Genomic DNA, 5,908 nt, shown 5'->3' with positions numbered 1-5,908 from the left:
TGCGCCCGCTCCCCTAGGTCGGCGGGTGCCACTTAGCCACGCACCCTGGGAGGAGCCCCACCCTGGCCCGCCTTTGTTCACAGTCCGCGCGTCCCGCACAGTTGCCGCCCATGCTCGCACACTGCTCTTGGCGGTCGTGCCCCGGAATAGCGGGGTCTTGGCGCGCCATCTGCACCCCAGCCGAGCGACGCCCGCAGGCTCGCCCCGCTGCACCGTTGTTTGCACGAGGGGCTTTCCGTTCAGAAGGACGCGTGCTCCGGGCAGGGAGCGTGCGCTCTGCAGTCAGCTCCCTGCGGCCCCGACACGCAGGGACCGTGATCCGGGTCCCTCTGTGCAGGCGGCGTGGAGGTGATCAGTCGGGCCTCAGGAAAAGGGAGGTCAGGGCCTCGGTGACATCTCAGGGGAGGGGACCGGAGGATGGCGGGAAAGCTACTGCGCGGGGGAGCTGGGCAGCGGCGGGGCTGCCGGAAGGAAGAGCAGCGCGGAGGGCCGGGTGCGCGGCGCGGCCGGCTGGGAGGCCACGCCCTGGGCTCCCGCGCAGCCTGGGTCTGGCCTGGGGCGCGCGCCGCTGCTCGGCCCGGGCAGGCGGAGCGAGATGGTTTCTGGCTGGGAGGTGCGCCGGGTCTTTCATTTTGGCGATCCCTGCGTGGAGGGCCGTGTGGAGGCGACAGGCTAGAAACAGGTTGCGGGCGGGCGGCCGGGAGTCCGGGGGCGGGGCGGGGTCGCCTGCCTGCTGAAAGGCCAGCCTGCCTGGCTAATTCTTTGTATATATATATTAGTTGGCCAATTAATTTCTTTCTATTTATAGTAGAGATGGGTCTCACTCTTGCTCAGGCTGGTTTCAAACTCCTGACCTCGAGCAATCCGCCCGCCTCGGCCTCCCGGAGTGCTGGGATTACAGGCGTGAGCCACCGCGCCCGGCTCTCTTGAAACTTCTCACACCCTCCACCTGCAGGACATCACCAGCTTTAGAGGAAACAGGAGTGGGATTCCATTTCCTCCTCTCTGCACCTGTCCAAATGTCCAGGTACGTGCCCCAGACCCCACTGCCGCCTGGGTGGGGCTGGTGGGCAGCCCCAAGGAGACCTGATTGGGAACTCAAGAGACCCCAACGTGCAGCAAGCATGGAGGGGACCAGTCAGGTCTTGGTAGACACCCGTGGCACCTGAGGCAGGGCCTAGTGAAGTGGCATCTCAGGGGCAGGAGCTCGGGAAAGCTGGGGAGCCTGTGCTGCAAGGGGGCGCAGGGCCGAGGAGCCCAGCTCTGCGGCAGAGCAGGATGCAGGACGCCACACGCCCCGCCAGGGCGGGCTCCCTGACCTCTGCCCCCACTGGGCTCAGGCAGTAGGAGCCCCAGCAGGAAGCAGAGAGCCACCCAGTAGCATTTCTTGTCCCAAGTCCTTCCCTCAGGTTTCCATGAGGGTGGCATGGCTTCTGTCAAGCCCCATCTCCAGGGAACAGCCCCCCCTGCCAATGTCCCTTCAGGCCTCTCTGCTTTCTGGCTTCCTTCCCGCCCCCCACCTCTGTGAAGAGACTATCAGACACTCCGTGCAGTGCTGGGGTCTCAGCTGGTGCCGCCGGCGCGTGCTGCTGCTGCCTGTTCTCCTCAGATCCAGTCCTCGACGGGCATTCACTGAGCACCTCCTGGGCATACTAGGCCTGTTTAGGTGCAAGGACAGGAGGAGTGAGACTTGGGTCCTGGCCTATGGCAGGGCAGGTGGGAATGGGGGAAGGTGGCGGCAGAGCGAGCCGGACCCTGTCACCCCGTGCCCAGTGTGCCCCCCAGCATCGCACCACTCGTGCGGGAAGGGAGAGCAGTGCCTCGGGTGCTGTGGGCTAGTCCCTAAGAGGGCCGTGTTGCCTGGGGACTGAGTCCACATTGCACTTAACCACGGTCCGGCACCGTCGTTCCCCATATTTAACAAGATGGTCAATGCATGTGAGATGAAGTTAGATTGTCCTTCTTTGCATGCTCAGGACGGAAGACACGCTCATAGGCAACACACACACACACACACACACACACACACGTGAGAAATGAGGACTTCCAAATTCAGAGCTGGCTCTCACAGTGTGCACTGTAGGAAAGTTCTACCTCTCACTCCACTGACATGTCTTGAGTCCCCACTGACAGACCAGGTGGGGCACCCCTTGCCTGGGGGAGCTGTCACCCAGGTGGCCCCCTCAGAGCCCTGGGCCTGGAGGTATGGCCAGGCCGGGTGTGTAGGGCCTTCTCTCAGTCTCTGCCATATCCCCTTCTATACCCACCATGTCCCCCTTGGCCCTCGTAACCAAACCATTTCTTGGACCCAGATCCGTGTGGTCTCCTGGGGCCTCTGCAGCTGTGTGGACCCCATCCCTTCTCCGCAGAGCTGAGGTAGGAGAGGCCCTTCTGGCTGGGGCTCACTCGTGTGCTGTTAAGTCTGCCCTCCACCTGGCCTGGTCCTGAATGGCCACCAGAAGCTGCTACTTCTTGATGTCATTCCAGTAACTGTGGTTGCTCTGTCTGCACCCAGACTAGGGAGGCGGGGGAGGGAAGCAGGAGCTTCAGCCAGAGTTAGTGAGGGCTGAGGAGGAGTTCCCAGCAGTCAGGAGAGCTTGTATTTCTTTTTAAGAATAAGTTTTAGCTCAAAAATGCTACTTCTATCAATCTTTTGCCAGAGAACACCTGTAGGGTGTGGACGTGTGGGCACCCGGGAGAGAGGACAGCAAGGAGCTCGGGCCCGCGTGTGTGTGTGTGTGTGTGTGTATGTGTGTGTGTGTGTGTGTGCGTGTCCAGCGGGTCCGCCCGGCTCTGCTGCTCTTTGAGTCTAAACTTGTTCTCCCTGACTAGGCCACAGCATCCTGGGGTGGGGGCTGTGTCTGCCCCCCGGCGCCTCCTGCATCCCACCCCACACCCCACCTGTAGAATGAATGATTCAGCAAATGAATAAGTAAATAAGTAATGTTTTCTTGCAGACCTTGCACTTTGCAGAAAAGAGTTGAGGGGGAGTTTTAATTCCCCTGTGCCCTCTCCTTCCACCTATAAATCCCCACGTTGGCCATCTGGGGCTGGGTCACACACGGGCTGGCTGTTATTCCCTCCACTCTTCCCATAGCATCTCACTGGTCCAGTGGTCCCACCAAGAGACATGAAGACTATTGCAATCTCTATGTAAAGAGGGAGAGATGCCTCAGGAATCACAGCTACCTTCCAAGGAGAACAACAGCCATCAAAAGGAACCCTAAGGTCTCTGCTAATCTCTGTTGCCCTTTGGAGGAGAACCTTGATGGGTGTGGACGTGCAGTGGTGGTGAGTTGGAAGCTGAAGCCGAGCAGGGGCTGGGAAGAGTGACAGCACTCTCTAAAGAAGTATGAGGTGCTTGTGGTGAAATGGCTCCATGAAGTCGTCTGGTGACAAGAGGAGCTTCAGATCAAAGGTGACCAGGAGAATACATGCCTCTTGAGGACTTGTAGAAATCGGGGGGAGGCATGGGGCTTTCTAAAATTCCACCCGACCTGCACCTAGGGATACCTGGGACACGACAACGAAGCAGGTGCTGGCGGGGCTGCCATTGCTGCCCCACCCCAGCCTCGAGTGTGGGCACATCACAGCACTGGCACTGTCGGCAGAGGGAACTTTTACATCTTCCCTGTGCTGCTCCCCCACGCCAGTCCTGTGTGTACTTGGGGATGGGGACAGCAATTGTTGTTCCCATTTTACAGATGGAAAAACCATGGCCCACAGAGGGGACATAATTGCCCATACCTAGCAAGTAGTGTCATCAGGACTGTAGCTCAGGGTTCTGAGAGCCCACCGGCCACCCACTCACAGCGGGAGCACCCCGCAGGGGCGCTGAAGGAGCTCCAAACTGGCTTCCTAACCCACGGCATCATCCACTGACGATCCTCTTGGAAAATGTTACATTCCAGCCCTACTTATATCCTTCATAAAAATACATTTTGGGTGGATTAATTCCTACATGCGAAATCCACAATTGCCTTTATTTAAGTCTTTGAGTAAAAAATAGGAGGATAAGTTTATAAATCTATGTTAAAATATTCTTAAGACACAAAAAAGCAATAAATGAAAATAGCAATAAATTTGGCTTCACCAAAACTAAATTTTCCATATGACAAAAGTTAGCACAAACAAGTTTGAAAGACTTTCTACCAACGGGAGAAACGTTTGCTATGTGATATGCATAGCAGAAAAATTGGCCAGGAAATATAAACAAGTCCCGCCGATGGCTAGAAGACCACATGTGAGACACAGGCCAAGGGGCTGAGACGGAGGTGGGCGGGTGTGTGAGCTGTCCACGCCTCGGCCAAGGGGGCCTGAGCCAGGCCTGGGACAACGCCTCGCATCCGTCAAGCCGGCAGATGTTTTGAGTTTGATAGCAGCCAGGTAGAGTGAGGGAGCAGGGAGCAGGTGAGCTCTGCACCGCAGAGGTGTGTAAAAGGCAGACACCCTGGGGCCGCAAGGCAGCGCTTACTGCTGTGTGGTGTGCACACCCAGGAGCCAGCACTTTGTTCCTCAGGGTCCACCTGCAGGCTCCCCCAGGTCACAGGCCTGCAGCTCTGGCTGTCACCCTGAAAGCCAAAAGGTCTGGAAGCAATCTAAAATACCATCTGTAGGAAAATGGCAAAAAGAAACTATGCTGTGCATGTGCCTGTGTTGTGTGTGCACACGTGCGTGTGCGTGCGTGTGTGTGCGTGAGCGTGGGCACTCCCATGCATCGCAGCATGCTGCTGCAACCAAGGTGGGCATGGGTGATCTGCAAGTCTGGTGAAAATGTTCCTTGCACACAAGACAAGGAAATAAAGTATAAAGACAAAAACTCCTCCCCAGCCTTCAAACTCTCCCTGGCATGGCCCTGCCTTAGCTTCCTGCCCTGGCGTCAGCCCACCGCCCTGGCCCTCTGTCCTCTCGCCCCCAGACCTCAGGACTGGCAGGGGCCTTCACTCCACTCCTCCCTCCCCACCACCTGAGCCGGCCTTGAGGCTGTGTCCCAGGGCAGCCCTCACCCTCAGGGGCAGCTGTGGTCCTCCCTGCGACGTGGCAGGTGACCACACACAGCACGTACAGCTGCTACCCACTCCTGCTCTCTGACCCAGCACCTGGCAGGTGGCGAGCCCGCATGGACATCAGCTGACGACGCAGGGGTGATGCGCAGGATTCAGTGGTCATGTCTGTGGGTGCAAACGTGCAGACGCAGGCACACAGAATTGTGCCTCCTCTGGGGTTGTAGATGGTGGCAAAGAGGGATTTGACTTAATAAAAAGGTCTATGTTCTTAACCAAAAATGTAGCCATGTATTCCTTGAGTAATTAAAATACAGATGGTCCCCAGCTTATGAGTCTTTCAACTTAGATTTTTTCGACCGACTTCATGACCTTGGGTCCCTCCTGGGACGTGCGGTGCGCTGAGGAGGCGGGCAACATAGCGAGCCGCAGCCACACGGCCATGGCCCAACGGACAGCGACCCTCTGCAGCGCACTGTGTCGCCAGGTGACCCTGCCAGCCGGGCAAACGCTGTTCTGAGCACGTTGACGTAGGGGAGGCCCAGCCACGATGTTCAGTAGGTTAGGTGGATTATATGCTCTTTCAGTTTGCAATATTTATCTGTACGTAACCGAGTCAGGTTGAGGCAGGTCTGTATAGTAAACGAAAAGGAAATAGGAGGGAAAGATTCTATGCAAAAATGGCATCCTATAATATAAAAAATAAATAGCCCATAAATTTTGAAAAAGCAAACAAATAACTGCGACTATGCTTGGTCCCTGCCTTACATCCAGGCAGCTCTGTCCAGTCGCTGCTGAGCTTGTGGTCTGGGGCAGGAGGGGCTGCAGCCTCCACCACGGCAGCCGAGAGGCCCCTCCGCGGGCACAGAGGGGCCTTCCAGCCGGTCGGCGGAAGGCTGGGAGGC

General features: G+C 57.4%; 1 long non-coding RNA gene across 1 annotated transcript; it reads left to right on the top strand.

Moving 5' to 3' along the window:
- The first annotated feature begins 526 nt into the window (after positions 1-526).
- On the top strand, positions 527-5,285 carry LOC105879008 (uncharacterized). Its single transcript, XR_012922931.1, has 4 exons — positions 527-671; positions 812-1,027; positions 2,313-2,376; positions 5,097-5,285. It is a non-coding gene; the product is annotated as an uncharacterized LOC105879008 (long non-coding RNA).
- Positions 5,286-5,908: the final 623 nt, after the last annotated feature.

Source organism: Microcebus murinus, chromosome 14 (assembly GCF_040939455.1).
Source record: "Microcebus murinus isolate Inina chromosome 14, M.murinus_Inina_mat1.0, whole genome shotgun sequence".
NCBI classification, from domain to species: Eukaryota; Metazoa; Chordata; class Mammalia; order Primates; family Cheirogaleidae; genus Microcebus; species Microcebus murinus.
This window is presented reverse-complemented; position numbering and strand designations above follow the sequence as displayed.